The sequence below is a fragment of the Festucalex cinctus genome, chromosome 14, assembly GCF_051991245.1.
Source record: "Festucalex cinctus isolate MCC-2025b chromosome 14, RoL_Fcin_1.0, whole genome shotgun sequence".
In the NCBI taxonomy this organism is placed as follows: Eukaryota; Metazoa; Chordata; class Actinopteri; order Syngnathiformes; family Syngnathidae; genus Festucalex; species Festucalex cinctus.
In genome coordinates this window covers 22,956,100-22,978,697 of record NC_135424.1, presented here as the reverse complement: position 1 = coordinate 22,978,697, position 22,598 = coordinate 22,956,100, and positions in this window count along the sequence as shown.

Genomic DNA, 22,598 nt, shown 5'->3' with positions numbered 1-22,598 from the left:
TGTCATTGTAAGTGCACCTGAAAATTGTAATTATTGCAATGAACAAGACAATCATAGTTATGCCTGAAACTGTCAGAGAGGTATCACATTCACATGATTGTAAGTAGTGTTTTTATGTGAGTGCAATACTGTAAAACATCCTTTTATGTATTCATTTTATAAACACTCATCCTACTTATTGTTACCGGTGTCATAGTTTGGGTTTGTTTGTTTGTTTTTGCTTTTGTCAGGTTTCTAGTTTTGAGTAGGTTTTGAATGTATCATGTTTCTTTTTTTCAGCCATGATCTGTTTTGTCCTTGTGTGCCTCCCTCGTCTTGCCAAGCATCGTCATGTCCACCTGTGTTTGCCTGTCCTTCCTCATGTGTACACCAATCAGCACCCCCTGCCACTTTGTGTCTTGTCCAGCTGTGTCTGGTTTCAACCAATCAGTGTCATTCATGTGTGCATTGTTCAGGTGTCCCTTGTTATGTAATTAGTTGGTGTGTATTTAGTTACCCGTTTTCGGTTCAGTTCTTGTTGGTCCATTGTTGTTTGTTTCCCCCATGTCATGCTGCCATTTGTTCTGCCACGTCTTGTCTCGCCTTTCTGGACTTTGTTGTTTTAGAATCCCAGCCTCGTACCTAATTTTTGTTAATTAAAATCCCCTTATGAACTTCATTCCTCTGCCTCCTCGTTTGCTTATCTGTACTTGGGTCCTTCACCACACCTGGCACCCTGACAACCCGTGAGCTAAGACATCTTTGGTTAAGAGGTGGGAGAGACCCTGGACTGGTCGTGAGGGTAAGTGCCTAAGATTTTTGTCCACCTCAGTCGATGACACAAACAAAGCTGACTATATTAGTTAACATTTCTCCTCCAACTGGGGGGAACCTTAGTGTTCTCAGTCACAGACTGTTGCACATCCAGCAACCTTTCTTTCTTTCTTTTTTTTTTTTTCAATGATACATTATGTATTTATTTAGTGGATGTCTGCATACTACTGACCTTTCTTGTTAGCTCACAAAGTACATTATAAGTGAATTCATTTTCTCAATGATATTCATTCACATGGCGATTACACTTCCCGTTTGTCAACAAATCCAACATGGCTGATGATGAATTCTGTAAACTCCATCTGCCGTGGCTGTGGATGACTCATCTAACATGTCGCCCTCACACAAACTACTACCACATGCAAACAGATACACAAGTGCTTATTAAAAGCCTTTGGTGTCATCCTCCTCCCCGAAACCACACATTTCCCACTCCCTACTCTGCTAACCACTGCCCACCCCCAGTGATGTACCAGATGCACTCTGTGGTTGGTCAGGTTAGTGCCAGACTCGGGATGACAAATTAGAAGCATCCAGTTTGAGGTTTTACTGTGGAAAGTGATGCTTTATGAAATACAGCATGAGTAGTTTCAGCAAGAGACAAATGGTGAGAGAGCTTCAAGGAAATCGGAAACTTTTTTTGTGCATCCATAATTTACACGCTTTAGTTCATTACCGCCTGCCCTGTGATTGTTTGGTAACCTGTTCAGGGTGTACCCCGCCTACTGCTCGAAGCCAGTTGGGATAGGCTCCAGCACCCCCACAAACCTTGTGAGGATTAAGCGGTTAAGAAAATGGATGGATGGAAGACACCAGGCATTTGTATTGTGTATAGGCAAAGGCCATGGCATGATGCACAAATCTTAGTCCATAATTTAAAATGTGCCAAAACTCCTGCTTATTTTCACAAGATTATACTTAGCATATGTTTTATATTTATACTAGTCCATATAACTATCTTACAGGATCAAATACATCATAATTACAAACTTGAAAAATGGGATACAAAGTGTACAAAAACACAGGGGAATTACCACTACAGATGACAGGACATGCAATTATTGACGATTAATAGTCAGTGCTCGAAAATGGGGAACTCAATATTGGACACGTTACACACTGACTTAACAAGACGAGGTCCACCTGGATGACATGAGTGGCTAAGTAGAGCTGATTGCTTGACATGAGAAGCAGAGGCTTGCAAGCTGACAAGAAAAGCTTTGTGGTTGGTCTAATAAGTTGTGCACACTCTGGCAGGATTTCTGGTAGTACCCCCCACTCCCGGTACTACCAGAAATCCTGCCTAGGGTGCCAAGTTGCTTAGGAACGCCACTGAGGAGATGGCCGGTCTACCGCTTGCACTGAAAGTTGTAGAATCAAGAACAACGCTATAGATGGTAATGAATGACCTTAATTGTGAACTGTTACAAAAATTCAAAACATGGGGATCTCTGTTCTGCTCGCAACCAATTAACTCCTGGTGTAACACATCATTGTGTCATGGATCAATATAAATCAAGCCTAAATGAATAACAGAAATCATAACCTCAAGGATTTTGAAAACTGCATTATGATGAAGCTTCCAGACTCGGCCACAATGTTTGGCAAAATTAGTCAAGATTTATTGAAAACATTCACAAAGGAAAAGTTAATTAAAAAAAGTAAACAGCCCCATCCACCTACTAACATTACCTATCATTGAAAAATTACTACAGATGATATTTTTGGACTGCTCGCAAAGTCAAAATCAGATGTCTAAATAATCCATGGGTGGATGGTTTAATTAGCCAAACCACAAGGTGAGTGAACTCACTAGATGTGGAGGTTTATTTTTGGAGCCTCTCAAAAAGTGCTGTTTCAGCACCAGGTTTTCCTCACTGGGCTTTCCAACCACTTTTGTTTGGTCATGCCCGCTGGCTGCAGAATATAAGCTTCACAGACTGATTTAGATTTTGGGTTTGGCCTGTTCCAACCCTGGGCCTTGAACCAGCAGTGCTAAGATGATCAACATCCAGCCGCACACAGTCAGCAGGCCATCAAGTCAGACACTGAAACAGACTCTGCTCGCCTGCTCGTGTTTGCAAATCACCCATTTTTTTTGTTAGCTGGTGGTGGATAATTCACAAGTAGAATTATTATGCACAGACGAAGATGATCAAACATTTTACTGCGAAGTTCTGGTAAAACCAGAAAACTTGATAACATTGAGGAAAATGGTATGAAAACTGCAACTTGTAGAACACTTAATAGTCTGGAATGTGTTTGACGGTGGTCTGCAATACTTTATTCAACTCCCATTTCTTAACATTGAGACCATTTAAGTTTGGAATTTGTTTTGTGTGCTTTCAAAACATTTTGCAGTGTTTAAAGTTTTTATATAGATTTTCACCTACTGCATGTTGCAAATTCGGTCCTTGAGGCCCAGAGTCCTGCAGGTTTTGGATGTTGCCGTTCTCCAACACAGCTGGTATATGATCAGCTCTGCATCAGCCTGATAATGATCCTGTTAATTGGAAACAGCTTGTGTTGGTAGAGGGAAACCCACAAAACCTGCAGCACTCCGGCCCTCGAGGACCAAGTTTGCCTACCCCTAGTCGGGGTTCAGACTTTTCGACTCTAGAAATTATACCCAGAGATCAAGCAGGGTGCACCGCGTTTTAATGTACAACATATGAACATTACCACTTGTAGGAAGCCATACATTTCTTTCACTGTCATGTCCACCCATGTGTCACCTGGCACTTGACATTTGTGCGGCCGCATATAGGTTTGTGTTGTCAATCATTGTTTATAGCATTGAATTTGCAAAAAAAAGCTGAAAAAGCTCTACTATCGTGTATGACTCAGTAGGAATGACCTGGGGTCCAAGTGGATGTGGGGGTTGAACACTGGCTGTGGCGGTGTCATCAACACTAGTGTCTTGCCACTGCTCATCCACTGAATCCCCAGATGCACTGCGGCTGGTGCTGGCTCTGCCCCTACCCCATCCACGGTCCTGACCCCTGCCTCTTTTTCATACACAACTGCCAGTATCGTGCGTCAGAGTTTGGGCATCGAGACCCGAATGGTCTTCGTCACTAGAACTGCTGCGCTCCCTTCTGGGGTGTTTAATGGGTGTGGAATCTGGGACCCATTCATCATCTGAATCATGAGATTCAGGCGACCAATCATTGGGGGAGGAGCGATAGAGAGAGAAAATAAATGTAATTTTCAATAGTAGAAATCTTTTTACCCCCCTGATGCTTGTAACATTTCCCATACGTTAACCCATTTTGAATGGGAGTGTTGCCACCACCTCAGCGCAGCAGCGCGCCGCAACACCGGAAAGCGGACACGCACTCTGGCCTGTCAACACGTCAACACCTCGTTCCCCCATAGAACAATGTTTCGATGTTACTGTCAGGTGTCATCGGTATTTGCAGCACTGATTCAATATATTATTTTGGGACATGCCAACTCCCCTTTAAGCATGATGAATTAACTGAAATGCTCAGCACAACAGGACATTTTTAAACCTTTTTTTTCTGGGTCTTTTTTGTAGAGATACATGGCAGAAATGTCATTCTCAAAATAAAAATGGTCCTTTTCCTGCTTTTTGTAGCTGAACTTAGCTTACTGGTCTATGTACTTGGTCTTAGCTGGCAGTGGCATTCATTCCACCCTGTCTGTCTTTGAGCTGCTGTCTCATGTAGCTGATGTCCAAAGTTGGCTTCAAAATCTCAAGAAGATTCTCCTAAGCTATTTTAAAGCCATTCTAATCACTCTTCATCATCTTCTTCTCCTTCTTCTTTTCCTTTTAGCTAGTGCCGTTAGAGGCCACCACAGCCTGTCATCCAAGTCTATCTTCTGCATGAGCGTCCATCCAAAGAATTCAAACCTAAGCACTCAATCTATCCTCAATCAACAGATAACATGCCAACAATTTGTTAACATTTTTCCTCACTGAGATCAGGAAAGCTGACGACTCTGTCAGCCATCAGATGCTTTCACTCAAAAAAGAGAAACAGGTGTAAATGATGCCCTGCAACCATGGTAACTGTCAGCTGAGAAAACATGAAAGCGCCGTCTCTAATCGCTGCAATTGCAAGCTAATCAGATAGACATAGTAAGCGTTTAGCCTGGCAGAGTTAAATCAAATACCAGCCTAATGCTGCCCACGCTGCCTCACTTTTACTTTTAAGGCACACTACAACCACTGCCTTTTGTTCAAACTTGTCAAGCATTTGGTGTCACACTGACATAAAGTTACTGAGCTTTGAATTTCCCGTTGTTGTTATTAATATTTCTTCCCGTGTTAATTACAAGCATTTTTTTTTTTTTTATTCATTTCATAGTACATGCAATCTTAAGTGCTATTTGTGTCTCTGCAGTGCCTGTCCATTACACACGCACGCGGTAAGTGATTGCCAGTGCTTGAGCTAATTGCCGGAAAACTGTCTTGTGCTTATTTAAACAAGACTTGCAGTACTGATAGACTGGTGCATGTGATAGAGAATTCTGGCTCACGTTGTATTAGGCTATTCAGTGACCTTGCAAATGAGCCAGCTCATCTGATTATTTTTGTTTTAGGACACATTACACAGCAAGCATGTGCTGTCTAATGCATCACTGTGTAACTGTACTTGACTGGAAAACACATTGACTTCTGCCAACATCCATTACATAGATGAGGAGAAGGAAGAAAAAGTAATGTGCGGTATATCGACAATGTAAATGTTCAATGTCAACAAAGATAGTATGAGTATCCATCCATTCATTTTCTGAACTGCTTATTCCTCACAAGGGGTACACCCTGAACTGCTTGCCAGCCAATCAGAGTAGTATGAGTATTTATTTTCAAAGTGTGTTAATTTTCAGAATATGATACTCTTGCAAGTCATACACGTCCATATAGATAGATGAACTTTTTTCTTTGTTTTCTTTTTTTTTTTTTAAGTCAGCATACAAGGTAAGCTAGGTGACTATATATGAAGACAACGACTACAACTTTCACAGCACTGGCATTAGTTCATTTGAAATACAGTACTCAAGCATTGTTAGATTAAGAACAGGATAAAAGAAACAGAAAAAAAAAAAGAGTAGTATGAGTATAATAATAATAATAATAATATTAATAATTAATAATATTAATAATAGTTATGGATGTTTAATACCACTTTTTTTTTTAGACAGATACCAGTACAAGTACTGAACCCTTTAGTAGTCATGATACCAAATACCAATACCACTAGTACTTTTAATACATAAAATTCCCTCCACCACCACCCAAAAAAACAAACAAATAAAAAACAATGAGAGCAAGCAGGAGTGCTTCTAGGATGTCCTGGATTTGTTGAAAAAATATCTCTTTGGTGCTCTTCAGTAAAGGGATCCACAAAGCATGTCCAAAAAAAGAGAAAAAACTGAGGCACTCAAAGGGTTAGCACGTGAAAGGCCTTTATTACAACATGGCCAGTTGATTAAAAATTGCCTACGCGTTTCGGCCTTGGTAGGCCTTCGTCAGGACAAGCTGACAGAGACTGTCACATGTCTGCTTATATAGGGGTTTGTCACATGATCACAATGGGCAGGGCACACAGTCAGCTGGTACAAATTATCTAATCAGCAAACAACAATAAGCAATATTTTTAAAAAATATTGATAAAAAACAACACATTACACAAGATATTATTTACAATGTCTTTTTCAAAAGATATTTTTAGAGAAAAGGAGTGAAGTCAAGTTTGCCATTCAGACCAGGATATTCAGTAGCTCTTAAAGTGTAGATCCAAAAAGATTCTCTCTGCAGGAGTCTTTTTAATCTATCACCTCCTCTTATGGACACAGGAATATGTTCTATGCCATAGGCTTTTAAAGTAGAATTGCAATGATTACAATATTTGTAATGTAATGCCATAGGATATAGACCATTGCCAGTTCTTATGGCTTGTTTATGTTCAGCAAGTCTGGATTTAAATTTGCGTTTAGTTCTACCAATGTAAAAACGGCCACAAGGGCATTCGAGTTTATGAACAACATATGTAGTGTACTATTAACAAATGAGTTAATGTTATATATTGTTTTTTATTATTTTCTATACTAGTAAACACATTGGTAGTCTTTATGGTATTACAATGCACACAGTTGCCGCATCTAAAATTACCAGTTGTTGTACTGAGCCAAGTCTTTTTTTTGCAAAGGGGGAGGTAGCTCTTTACCAGTTTAATGCTAAGGGTGGGTGCCTTCCGAAAGCTGACTGTTGGTGTATGTGGAAGTATTTCTCTAAGCAAGTTATCACTTGTAAGGATACTCCAATTTTGTTTAATTATACATTTAATTGTATTAGCTTCGGAGGTATAAGGTGTAACAAAATACACTTGATTTTTACTTTCTACATTTTTTAGTTTGGACATCAACAAATCATTTCGATTTAGACTTTTAACTTTCTGATGAGCTGTGAAAATAGCTTCTTTTTTGTATCCTCTATTTATGAATCTTTGTTCCATGTCTTGTGCATGATGGTCAAAATGAGTGTCATCATCACATATTCTCCTCAGTTGCTGAAATTGACTACAGTGGTACCTCTACTTACGAAATTAATTGGTTCTGGAAGAAAGTTCTTAAGTAGAAAGATTTGTAAGTAGAGACGCATTTTCCATGTAAATGCCCTAATCCGTTCCAAGCCTCCCAAATTTCAGACATAAATGTTTTATAAAGCATAAAAATACATCAAAACATGTAACAAATACATGTTACAATTAGATTATTGCACAATAAATGAGAGTTGTGCATAATGTAAATAACAAAGAATAGAGTAAAGAATAAAAATGATGGTCATTTACCTTTTTAACTGCTGTCCTCATCGGGGGTTTTTTTGCCGTCTGGTTCATGTTCTCCTCCATCAGAAGTGTTTTTTTTTTTTTTGCCTGGTGTTTTGTAAAGAACTTATTCATGGATGTTTTAAAAAAACAAAAAAAAACAATCCTTCGTTAATGTCCAATGCAAACATCATCTTAGTGAGCAAACGCCCGACTGGTTAACACTTTTTCTGGGCGATTCTTTTAAACAAATTCTGAAACTTCATGGAAACTTCCGGTATGGCGAGGCATCTTTTTTTAAAAAAAAAAAGGCCTGTCTCGTCGCAATTAAAAACTTACTGTGCCTTCATCAATCACCAATTGTTTGAATGTATGCACAAATTCGTTGGCCGTTAGTTCATACATTTACGAAAAACTATCGAACACCTCATGGGCCGCGGGATGAATGATGAGGACGCTGTATAGACACCGATCTAGTATACGCTCATACCTATGGTAGAGGTTCCTCTTAGCCAATGGGATGCCAGAAACATGCACAAACACTGATCTAGTATACGCTCATAGATACCTATGGTATAGTTTACTCTTAGCCAATGGGATGCCAGAACGATGCACAAACACCGATCTAGTATTTACGCTCATAGGTACCTATGGTAGGAAATAGCCATAGCCGAAAGTATGTTGCGTTCGGTAATGTATTTTTACCTTTCGTATCTAGAAATTTCTTTCGTAACAAGAGGCAATATTTTCCCGTTGAGTTTCGTAACTCTAAAATTTCGTATGAAGAGACGTTCGTAAGTAGAGGTTCCAATGTATATGGAATGTTTTTTAAAAGCCATGGAGGGTGGTGGCTATCAGCTCTCAAGATTGTATTTCGGTCAGTAGGTTTTCTATAAATTACAGTATGAAGATCTTCTTTATCATCCTTATAGATTTTTAAATCAAGAAAAAAAATTATGTTGCAGAAAATTCCAAACTCAAATTAAGATTTGCATTTGTGTTGTTTAAATAGCCATGAAATTGAGTTAATTCATCATCTGATCCAGACCAAAATAGCAGCACATCATATATATAGCGTCCCCACCATACTATTTTATTAAGGAAAAAACAAATCTCTTTTCCCAATCACAATCACAGATAATTTTAAAGAAATACCTAGAGCATTTTTTTTCTTAAAATTGCATGAAATTAATGGCAATTTTCTAATCGTCTACTTCACAACTCCTGATTGTTTAACACAAGACAGCAAGAGAGCGGATGATAGCTGGTATTTGCTGCCTTCAAGAGTATCAATACCTTGAAATAAGGCCGATTTCGTTGAAAATCGTTGATTTTGATGGAAAGTTGCGACAATGGAAACGCTTTCGAAACTGAATCTGTACACTCTGGTATGATTTTGTCGCAAAATAGGTCTCCAGGGAGAATATCTTCTGCTGATTTGTCCAAGACATTTTCAGGGCAACTATAGCTGCAAATGATCATCCATAGGTTCACCTTTCACGTCCTGCAACAGAAAAGACATTCGTTAAAAAATGGATTTTTTATCGAATAAAATATGGGTACGCATCTTTTTGGGTCACCCTGTAATAATAATAATAATAATAATAATATAAGTAGCAATTACTAGACCAAAAGTATCTATATTTTTTTCCGTTTTTTTCAGAGCTCAGTATAATTCATCGAACTACAATTATATATTTTTTTTAAATGTACGTTGAAATGATAAAATTTTTTCTTGCATATTATTGAAATAGTGGGTTTTTAAAATTAATTAATTATTAGGTCACCACTTGATAGCGTTAAATTTTACACATGGTCTTTTTAACTGTTCTAGTCTCTTGGTCCTGCTGGAGATCTGCGATTAAAGTTCCTCAGCCTGAATTCTGGGTCTTCATGAGAAACACAAGATTACGTAATTTTCTTTTAAAAGACAGTATTGTTTTTCACATCGAATACAATGTGTGTGTATATACTGAAGTGACCTAAGTTGATTTGTTCATGCTGTTCTCTCAGGTGATGATAGGATTCCTAATGCTCGTAGTGCAAGTGAATGCAGCACTGAGCCATCAGTGGAGTGAATGAAGCAGAACGAAAGGAAAGTCAAAGTGACGTGCGTATGTATGCTATAATGTTCTGAGTCCTGACATGAAATGTGCTATCTTCTATGCCAAAGTTTTGGACAATAAAGCCATCCTGTAAGAAGCTAAATGGTCCAATGAAGGAGTCAAACAGCTGAGCATACGTTACGGTACAATCAAAATGGTCTGACATGAATGAGTAAAGGCCACACAATTGAAGCCATATGAATAGGCGCTCTAGCTTTAATCATTCAGATGACATGTGGTGGTAATTTTTGATTACATGCCGACATCACAGCAAGATATTTGCAATGAGCAAACAAACTCTCTGCAACATGGTAGTGATGGAACTTTTTATTGCGGGTCGACATCGGTGCAATGTCTGGGTGCTGCTACTCAACCAAGAGCAGCACTGCATTTCAGCTATTTTTGTTGGGACATACTGCATAAAATTCCCTCATAAACCCACATCTCCCAAAAAATATTCAAGTTCCCCGTGGTCTTGTAGAAGCAAAGCTCCAGTTTCAACATTTTCTTCATGGCACACTTCCACAATCCCACATATTCATTTTTAACCAGAGTACAATTTGTCTTTTCAACATATATATAGGTAAATTTGTTCCCCCATTTGAAAATTCACATTTAAATTTGTCTGCTTTCTTGAATTTGGCCCCACAAATAAAAAGAGCCTGAGAAAGCTCTGCCAATCCAAAACATTTGTCACAAACATCAGGATTAATAAGATATAAAAAATATATTTGTTGCCATAGCACTGAGTAAAATCCTTCTTTTGTAAGATCACTTGTCTGATTACTCGAAGCATCTACAAAGTTGAAACCAAAACCGTGTTGCTGAGTGTGAACAATGCTAACCAGTCTTGTGTTGTACTGCCAAGCAGAGAATAAAATCATTAATGACTTCGCATCAACCTTGCTGTTTGGACAGATTGAAAAAAAAAAAAAAAGTCATCATTTCCTGTGCTGTGAAACTGATTTATCTTGAAGGATGACTTTCCTGTTCCCTTGAAATGTATTCTTTGAGTTATCGGTACATCCTCTCCCTCCCTTCCAAAAACAATTATTGAGAACAAGGACCCTGACACTATTTATAGAAAAAGTGTCCAGAGGAGAAATCAACCCAAAAAAGCTAATTTGATGTCACATGTAATGGAAGTTGTAACTGAACTATGTTTATTATTATTGCTGGTGGTAACGTAGCAGAGGGAGGCTGTAGCAAACCACTGAGCACTTATTAAACGTTTCAGGATGGAGATGGCTCATAGCATCATCCTAAATTATTAGCATTGTGGGTACATATGTCGAGTGGAATAGAGTTCAAGTTTAGTTGAGCATGAGCAACTCTTTCTGATGAAAATGTCAACACGCTTCAAAATCATTGCTACTCATGTCAGTGATTTAAGTAACGCGAGTGCTCTGATCCAGACATACTTTCAGTGAGAATATTAATATATTTCTATATTAAGACAAAGGTGTACTGTATCTGCATATGTTGTTTGTGTTCTCTGACTTAATGTAAACTGTGTTTACCTTTAAACAGTGGACCACAGTGGACTATCCACCAGGCTGGCTGAGTCCTGTTTCCACACAGTGTTGTGCTCAATGAAGAACGAACCGACACTACTACGATAAGACTCAACATGAAGCCCCAATTGGGGCCTCATTTATCAAGCTTCCATACGATCAAAATGAGGCCAAAACTCTAAGGGGCCTATTCACTAAAGGTTTGCGTCACCTTTGCACCGCGCTAACCGGCAAAACTGGAGCAATTTGGGAGCGCCTAATTCACTAAACGCGCAGATGGGAAAATCTGTCACTAAGTGCGTGGCCAAAAAGATTGCGTCATGGTGCGCCAGTGTTATTTGCGCGTATGTAAATGAGGTAATTTGCATACATTTGACGCAAAATATGCCCACCCCAATGCAAATGGGACTCATTGATTTGCAGCGTCTAATTCACTAACGCCAGCGCAAATAGCCACACCATGTTTGCGTGACCCAAATAACGTTTTTGGAAAGCATGTATTGACATGCCGCAACCTCGATCCCGGGAACGGCAGATCACGGAGAGAGCGAGAGAGAGAGCGAGAGAGCGAGAGAGCGAGAGCGAGAGAGCGAGAGCGAGAGAGCGAGAGCGAGAGAGCGAGAGAGAGAGAGCGAGAGAGAGAGAGCGAGAGCGAGAGCGAGCGAGAGAGCGAGAGAGAGAGAGAGATATATATATATATATATATATATATATATATATATATATATATATATATATATATATATATATATATGTGGTAAATCAGGTGAAAATGTGCTCCAAGCTGTCAGTTTTGTATATGATTAGAGCAATATCCTTAGTGAATAGGTGGGTAACTGGGCGCAGACTGCGGGTACAGTTCTGGTGCAATATTTCACGCTATTACTGGACGCACCGCATTCTTAGTGAATATGCCCCTCAGTACGAACATTTCTTTTTTTTTTTTTTTTTTTTTTTTTTTTCTTTTTTTTTAAAACCTAAATAAGAGCTCAGAATTGTTCATTCGGTAGTCTTACCGATTCAACGTCTTGTCATCATTGCTCTTTTTTTGTTTTGTTTTTTGTTTTGTTTTTTGTGTGTGTATGTGTGCGTGCGTTTGCGTGTGTGCGTTTGCGTGCGTTTGCGTGCGTGCGTGCAAATACGTATAAATTTATACTCATTCATTCACCTAAAACCTTATAAATATCCCATTACCCTTCGCCTTAACCAGGTACTTCAGAATCTTGCCAGAGTCGTGAGGTTTAAATGGTCAGGAGACCAGAGAAAAGGTCAGAAAAAAAAGAAATAAAGAGAAAAGAAAGGAAAATCAAAGTGAAATCCAGCACCGACCAAACACTTCCTGCCTTCCCCATGATTACAAAATCAAAGTCTTACGCCAACCCCGGAAGCCTCTAAATTCCAGCAAATTTGGCGAGATCTCAAGAGACCAGAGGAAAAACTAAAGAGAGGAAGGAGGGAAGGATCGATAAGGCAGAGAGAGATCCATAGAAGCCAGTACATCCAATCCATCAAAGTGAAGTCCAGCACCAACAAGACCCCTCCTACGTGGTTACAAAACCAGAGTCTTATGCCAACCCCAGAAACCTCATACTTCTAATAAATTAAGATCTCAAGTGACCAGAGGAAAAACTAAAGAGAGGAAGGAGGGAAGGATAGATAGAGCAAAGTGAGAACCACAGACACCAGCACCAACTGATTCAAGGGGCTGTGGGAGGGAGAGGCTACTTCTGTTGAGTTTCAGTAGATGCTGGTGCGACGGATCTGGCATGCATAAGGACCACCACCAAAGAAAGAAGCCGTCAACCGCGGTCCAGCAAAGCATTGGGAAAATTGGGAGCAGGTGAGTCGGAGCAGAGGGAAAAAATTTCCCCTACTCCGACACACCCGTATCCCCCCCAAAGAAATGAATATGTATATGTGTGGTGCATTAAAAAAGGGAATGGAGGGACAAAGTGGTGGGGCAGGGATACAAATGGGGGGGACCACAGCGCTGCCAGGCACTGCAGTCCATCCCCTCTGATGGCTCCCCGCCCCAACTCACCCCTCGCCTTGGACGTGAAGTGCATTAAAATTGGAGGGGAGTTGAAGGGTGAAGACGGTGTTTCCACCCTTCCCCACTCCACCAAGAAATGTGTTGTGTGCCCTATGTGTATATTTACAAAGTGTATAGTGCAAAGCTAGTGAAGTGAGTAAGAGGAGCGACCAGCGGGGCCTCACCCAACCCGGCGGGTGTAGGTGGCACGCCCGCCCCCCAGCACCCCCACCCGCCCCCCACTTCACCCACCCGGCACCACAATGGGCGGACAGCCAGCGCAGCAGGGCTACCGGACAGCCCACCGGCCACCGGAGCCCGCCCGGGGCGCCAGGAGTTCTACCGGAGTGGGGCAGGCCTCAAACCCCCGCCCGGCCCCCGGAGCCCGACGCCCGGGCCGGGGAGGGAGCCCCAGGCCCAGGGAGAGGGAGGGGGAGGGGCCGCAGGGCAGACAGGGAAGGGGGGGGGGGGGAGCGGGGAGAAGACGACAAGAAGGCGAAAGGGCGGCTGCAGGGCAGGAGGGGGGGGGGGGCGGGGAGGAGGAGGGAGGGCGACAAGGGAAAAGGGACCGGGAGGCAGAGGAGGATGGGCGGGAGGAGGCGAGGAGGGAGAGGCGACGGGGGGGAGGAAGGGGGAGGGGAGAGGGAACCACGGGGCACACCGGAGGCCCACCCACCCCGAACCGCGCCGCCGGGCACGGAGCAGCGGACCGCGCCGGGACGGCACCGCCCCGGGCACCAGGGGAAGCACCCCAACACCGCACCCCACAGGGGGCCCAGGGAGCGGCCAAGACGCAACCGCCACCGAGCAGACGGGGGGCAGAACCACCCCCGCCCGACCACAGGGGACGGCGTCAAGAAAATTGACTAATTAGCATGCAGTAACACCAAGTGTTGATGCTTAGTGCCCACTAGAAATAAATCTTAAGGAGTTAATAAGTATAGTGTCGTATAGTGTGGTATGCTCGAGCCCACTAGCAGCAACTAGGTTCCTGACTATATAAAAATAAAAACAATCAGATACAAAATACCAAATACAGAAGCAGCGAAAACAGAAGTTGTAACGATGTGGTGGCTCTCGTTAACAGGCAGAATCTTGGCAGGATTAAGTTGCCAAATTGAGATTAAAATATTCTATGTACATAGACCATATTTGTTTAAATCTTGATACTTGATTTTTATTTAAGGCAGAGATTTTTTCCATTGAGATATAATTTATTAGTAAGTTTAACCAGTGGTCGATATTTAGAGATTGTTTATTTTTCCAATTGACAAGGATTATTTTTTTAGCAATAGTAAGGGCTATAAATATAGATTGAGATTGTTTACATGGTAGCTCAGTTATTGTTAAGTCACCTAGTAAACACAATCTTGGAGATAAAGGAAGCCTACAGTTTAATATATCATTGAGCTTTTCCAAGATTTTAGTCCAGAAATGCAGCACTGGAGTACATGACCATAAAGCATGAAGATAAGTATCGGCAGTGTTTTGTGAGCACTGGAGACAAATGTCGGAGTCAGAGAGTCCCATTTTTTTCATCATATATTGTGTAATATATGTTCTATGAAGTATCTTATATTGGATAAGTTGCAAATTTGTCTGTTTGGTCATTTTAAATACATTTTCACAGATTTGGGTCCAAAAGTCTGGTTCCGGAACTATAGACAAGTCTTTTTCCCATTTTAAAGTCGGTAAATACGTTTTATTTGTGTATAAAAATAACTTATATATTTTTTATATTTTCTTTATTGTTGTTGGAGAAAGCTTTATAATATCTTTAGCTAAGACAGGCAGTTGGAGCGTATCCTGAAGTGTTGGGATTTGTTTCTTAACCATATTTTTAACTTGCAGATAATGTAAGAAATTTCCCTTTTTTATTTCATATTTCTGGACCAAGTTTGTATACGATATAAACTTATTATCTGAGAAAAGATGATGAAGGTGCGTAATTCCTTTCTGCTCCCATAAGCTTAAATGGAACGACTGATTATTAAGTTGAAAGTCGGGGTTATGCCAAATGGGAGAGAGCCCACAGGGCGCCAATTGGGAGTTTGTAATTTCTAATGCCTTCCACCAGGCAGTCAGGGTAGCGGCTATCATTGGGTTTTTAAAACAATTATGTCGTCTTATTGATTTTGTAATAAAGAGTAAATCTGACAGTCTAAGATTATTACAATCCTTCTGCTCCAATTCCAACCAACAGTTAGTATCTCTGTTGGGTTGTGTCCATAGCACAAGATATTGTAGTTGATTAGCTAAATAATAGTACATAAAGTTTGGTGCCTCTAAACCTCCTTTAGATTTACTTTCCTGAAGAGTAGATAGACTAATTTTGGCTTTTTTTTTATTCCAATAGAATTTTATGATAGCAGAGTCCAGCGATTGGAACCAGTTAGACGTAGGTTTAAAAGGAATCATTGAAAATAAATAATTAATCTTTGGTAAAACTTTCATTTTTATAGTAGCTATCCGTCCTATTAAAGAGATCGGAAGATTATTCCAGCGCTCCAGGTCACTACGGATACTATCCAATAATGGTGAAAATTAAAGAAGTTAATTCAGTTAACTTAGGTGAAATTTTAACACCTAAGTATTTTAAATTACCTGTAGGAAAGGAGTAGTGTGGATCCTGACTTGTAGGATTCCATGAATTTTCTGTAATAGGTAAATAATGTTGATTTTGTCCAGTTAATAGAGTAATCTGATAAGTGAGAGAATTTAGTTATTAATTTAAATGCTTCCCCTAGCGAGATAGCAGGTTCTTCTAAATAGAGTAATATATCATCGGCATATAGATTAATTTTATGTTCTATTGTCCCGGAGTGGATTCCTTGGATCCGTCTATCCTGACGTATAGCTAATGCAAGCGGCTCAATAAATATAGCAAATAATAAAGGAGACATTGGGCACCCTTGTCTTGTTCCCCTTTGTAGAGTAAAACTCCGTGATGTAATCCCATTAGTAGTAACTGTAGCTTTAGGAGAATCATATAATATTGAGACCCATTGAATGAATGACTCCCCGAAGCCGAATTTATTTAAGACAGCAAAGAGGAAGGACCAGTTAACTTTATCGAATGCTTTTTCTGCATCCAGCGAAATAACAACTGCCTTTTTATCATACCGTTGTGACATACTAATCAAGTTAAAGAGTCTCCTAATATTATTAGTAGAATGACGACCTTTAATAAAACCTGTTTGATCACTATGAATAATTGTCGAGATTACCGTCTCTAATCGAGATGCCAAGGCCTTAGCGATAATTTTAATATCGGTATTAATTAGTGATATCGGTCGGTAACTTGACGGGAGGGTAGGGTCTTTTTCTGGCTTTAATAAAAGTTTAATTGCTGCTATATTCATATCTTGACGTATATCACCTTTACTTTTAATTTCAGTTACTACTCTTAGAAATAATGGAGCAAACATTAACCAGAAATGTTTAAAAAATATAGCCGGAAAGCCGTCTGGACCAGGTGCTCTGCCATTAGGCATACTGTCTAAAGCACGATACAACTCATCTATAGTAAGCGGGGTATCGAGAATATCTTTATGTTCAATAGATAACTGAGGTATATTTAAGCTGTTTAGGAATACCTCAATATATTCAGGGTTAGGTCTATTAATTTCTGTGTATAGATTTCGATAATAGTTATAAAAAATATGGTTAATTTCTTCTGGTGATTGTGTGCATTCACCATTTATATCTTTAATAGCCGTTATAAGAGATTTTTCCCGATTCCGTTGAAGTTGATTTGCCAGGAATTTACCTGATTTATTATTATGTTCAAAATTATTATATCTCAACTGTTGTATTATAAACTCTGTCTTTTTAGATAACATGTTAACTAACTGTATTTTTATATTCTGTAGTTCTATCCATATTTGATTATTTGGGTTTAATACATATTCATCCGTTAGTTGTTTAATTTTATCTTCCAGGTATTTTTCTAATTTTTGATCCTGTTTCTTTTTATAAGTTGAATATGATATAATTTTCCCTCTAATTACCGCTTTCCCTGCTTCCCAGAGAAGAGATGGAGATATATTTGGAGAGTCATTTATTTCCAAAAAATCTGCCCACTCCTTTCTAATAATTTTATCAAACTCTACGTCTTTCAGTAATGAGATGTTAAAACGCCATATCTGGGGAGGTTTAAAGGTAGAGTCAATTTGTAGAGTGTGGGAGACTGGTGCATGATCACTTATAATTATAGAATGTATTTTTATAGCAGTTTTATCAACAATAGAATTATTTGTAAGGAAAAAATCAATTCTTGAGAATGATCGGTGCACAGCAGAGAAGAAAGTAAATTCCTTCTTAGTTGGGTTTTGAAGTCTCCAGCCATCGCTGAGGCCAAAATCCTCCATATATTCATCTATTACTTTGGCGGATCGTAATCGCCTTGTATATATCGTATTATTAGAACGATCTATTAACGGGTTCAAGACCGTGTTAAAATCACCTCCAATAATAATAGTAGAATTTGTTGCTAAATCGAGTAACCGAGAGAAAAATTCATGGAAAAAATCAGGGTCATCATTATTTGGGGCATATAAATTACCAATTGTATATACTTTATTAAATATAGTTACCTGGATAATAATATATCGGCCCTCTAAATCTGTTACTATATTATTTAGAGTAAAGAATAAATTCTTATGTATAAGTATAGAGACACCTCTTTGTCTACTATTATAGGAGGCAGAGTGAACTTGACTAAAATTTTTATCTATAAATAATTTTTCTTCTGATTTTTGTAAGTGGGTTTCTTGTAGGAGACAAATATCTGCCTTAAATTTTGAGAGATGGTCTAAAATTTTTATTCTTTTTGCCTGGGAGCGAGCGCCACACACATTCCAGGAGACCAGAACTAATTTCTGCATACAAGCAATATAGACTCAGTCTTATGTATACATCTATATAAGCTGCTTATTAATATTAACATATTGTAGGATAGCAAAAGAGTAATTAGGCAATTTATATAATTTATATAAAGAGAGAGATAGCAAGTAGATAAGTATAATAGTGAAGAAACGTGGGGGGAAGTGAGTGTGAAGGAAATCTGTGGGGGATTCAACATAACAATACACCAGTAAATGGTGACCTAAGCGAGATTATTATTATTATTATTATTAATTTATTTTTTTAAGAATATATTTTTATATTATTATTATTATTATTATTATTATTACTATATAGCCTATGCATAATATAAATTCATATTCTATTTCGTAACCCATTATCCATACATATACATACATATACATATACATATATATACATACATACACATATACATACACATACATATACATATACATATACATATACATACGTCAAATAATCACACAATGCTCGGCTCTACCAATTGTCAGTTAGAACAGCCAAGGGGTCGAGGTTGGGTTTCGGAATAGCTGGCCGTCGATATATAATTTATCAACGACCATCGAAGTCCGTTTACCCTCCTGTCTGTTTTGTTTCATTATAGGAAACAGTACTTTTCGCCGCTCGTTTATCTCTCTTGGGAATTGATCATTCATCCCGAAAGATGTCCCTTTGAGCTCCCGTCCCTTACTTTTTACCAATTCTTTATGTTTAATTAAAATGTTCGAACTTAGCAATAATAGGACGGGGCTTATTGCCCTTACGAGCTCCGAGCCGGTGTACACGGTGAAAAGAGATATTATTTACCGTCTCCTGTGGGATCTTTAGCGATGATGTCATAAATTTTTTTAGCTCACTCTCTGGATTATCTGGGGAATTTTCGGATATACCTGAGAATATTAGATTTTCCCGCATACTACGGGATTGAACATCTAAGACCGTTTCCTTTAGCATTTTATTTTCCTTTTTAATCGACTCCAACTCGGCTGTGACAGCGACGAGAGAGGAGCGTAGCTCGGAGTTATCGCGTTGGAGATCGCTTACCTGTTGGCTAAAGAATTCCAAACTTGCCTTTAATTCTTTGACGTCCTCGCGGATAAGACAGAGGACGTCAAGTTTTTTATTTATGGAATCCAGCATACTCACCGATACGTCGGCGGTTGCTAAATCGTCCGTGTATGTTGACGAGTCATTTTTCCTTTTTTTCGAAGGATTATCCCGACAGGCCTACATCGCCGATTTCGCATCATGCCACCAAAACAAAGACCGGACTCAAAACCGGAGGAGGACTATCTAACACTCACACAGGTAAACACACTACTGCAACAACAAAATGAACTATTCAATACACTACTAAGTCAGCAGCAGGAACAATTCAAAGGTTTTGTTAAAATAATATTGGACTCAAATAATGCAAGGCTTGACAACATCACCCGGGAAATACAAGAAATAAAGGGAAGTCTACAATATACACAAAAGGAAGTGGTTGAGCTCAAAATGACTCAAATTCAAAACATGGAAAACAGTAAAACTACGCAAACAGAAATCTATAAGATACGTGACAGTTTACACATTCTAAATGAAAAAATGGAATACCTGGAAGGACAGTCAAAGAGAAATAATCTGATTATAGAAGGAATAGAAGAAACACCGGGAGAAACATGGACAGACACCGAAGCGAAAGTGATGAAGATGTTTAAAGAGAAGCTACAGTTGAAGGAGACGATAGAATTGGAGCAGGTACATCGCAAAGGCAAACCTGATATTGGGAAGAACAGACCAAGGTCAATAGCTGTTACAGTTGAAAAACACAAAGACAAAACAAAAATCCTACAAAAAGCAAAAAATCTCAAGGGTACAAAAATATACATTAACGAGGACTTTACAGACACTGTTAGGAAAAAACGGAAAGAACTCATACCAAAAATGAAAGAAGCACGAGAGAGAGGAGAGATTGCCTACATAAGATATGACAAACTGATAATTCACCCTCGAACAAGCACATCAAGACATCATGACCAACGCAACTCACTAATAAACTGAAAGAATATATAGTATGCTGGGTATAGTATACTTGACTAAGATCTACAAAATGCCAAAATGGCAAATTTGTACACAAAGGGAAATAACCTTAAAATATTTGATTATACGGAATATAAGATATCTGATTTAGAAAATACCCTTGACCCAGATACATTTTTTGGTAGCAACAATTATGATATCGTTTGTGAGTATTATACAAATGAACAACTAAATGTAAATATAGATAATGATTGTTATGCACTCTCAATTATACATTTTAATAGTAGAAGTCTACATAAAAATGTTGCAGAAATTAAAGAATGCTTGCGTAAAATTAACAAATTCCATGTAATAGCCATATCAGAGACATGGCTTGAAAATGAGATAACAAATGATATTGAGATGGAAGGATATGAACTGTTTACAATGAATAGGGAAAACAGAAGAGGAGGAGGGGTTGCAATTTATGTTGATAAGGTTTTTAAATGTAGTAAAGTTGAACATCTGACAACTGCCATGGATAACGTAATGGAATGTGTGACAATTGAGGTACATATGAAAAATGTACCAAATGTAATTATAAGTTGTATATATAGGACACCTGGGTCATGTCTTGACACATTTAACGATAAACTAGCAGAAATTCTTTGTTATACAAATGATAAAAAAACGCGAATAATGTGTGGTGATTTTAACATTGACCTGTTAAATCCTAATGGACACCAGAAAACAACCGACTTTATAAATATGATGTATAGTAACAGTTTATTCCCTGTCATTACGAAACCAAGTAGAATAACAATTGATACAGCTACATTAATAGATAATATATTTATAAATAAAATAGATTTTAAAATAGAAAGTGGACTCCTTATTAATGATATAAGTGATCATCTTCCGGTCTTTGCAGTTCTTCATGATTATTTTGAAAAAAAAATTATGAAGCCGTCAACTTACACAATTGAAAAAAGATTAACAACACCTAGGTCCATGGCTGCCTTTAAGCTGGACCTAGAAAAGCATAACTGGTCTGAGGTCTATTCAAAAAACGATCCTAACACTGCATATAGTGAATTCCAGTCAACAATTAACTTTTTATACAATAAACACTGTCCAATAGTTCAAATTAAAATGAAGTATAAAGGTCCAAATAAGGTATGGATGACAAAGGGGATAGAAAATGCATGTAAAAAGAAAAATATTTTATATAAAAGATTTCTTAAAACAAGAACTATGGAATCTGAAACAAAGTATAAGACCTATAAAAATAAATTATTAAATATTATACGTATAAGGAAGAAAGATCATTACCATGCATTACTAGAGCAGAATAAAAACAATATGCAAGAAATATGGAAAATACTAAATGATGTAATTAAAAATAGATCTAAAAAAATAAATTATCCAGAATATTTTATAAAAGATAAAAACAGTGTAATTGATCAAATTTCAGACATAGTCAATAACTTCAATGAATATTTAGTTAATGTGGGTAGTAATTTGGCAAATGATATTCCAGAGACAAGAAATAAACATGAAATAGATAAGTACGTTGTAAATAATTCATCCACTATGTTCCTAAATGGTGTTAATGATATTGAAGTATTAAATGTTGTAAAAACATTAAAAAATAAAAAGTCTACCGACTATTTTAATATTGATATGACACTGGTAAAAAGTATTATAGAATATGTTGTAAAACCTTTTACATATATTTGTAATTTGTCTTTCCAAACTGGTATATTTCCATCAAAAATGAAAATAGCAAAAGTAATTCCTATTTACAAAAGTGGTGATAGACATATATTTAGTAATTATAGACCAATATCATTGTTGCCACAGTTCTCAAAAATTCTAGAAAAATTATTTTTATATAGACTGGATAATTTTATTGAGAAACATAAGATTTTGAGTGAATATCAGTACGGTTTTAGAGAAAAACGGACCACCTCAATGGCAGTCATGGAACATGTAGAGGCAATAGCTACCAACATAGACAATAAAAAATTTACTGTTGGGATATTTATGGATCTAAAGAAAGCATTTGACACCATAGACCATTCTATATTAATGAATAAATTAGTGAAATATGGTATAAGAGGCTTAGCATATAAATGGATAAAAAGTTATTTGGATGATAGATATCAGTATGTGCAGTTTAAAAATACAAATTCAAAACAATTGAAGATTATTCATGGAGTTCCTCAGGGGTCTGTGCTGGGCCCTAAATTATTTATATTGTATATGAATGATATCTGTTGTGTCTCGAAAATACTCAAGAGTGTCTAGTTTGCGGATGATACAACTTTCTACTGTTCTGGAGACAACTTGAAGCAGCTTCTGACTACTGTGGAGTATGAATTAAGTACAATAAAAAATTGGTTTGATATGAATAAATTATCATTAAATTTAAATAAAACCAAGTTCA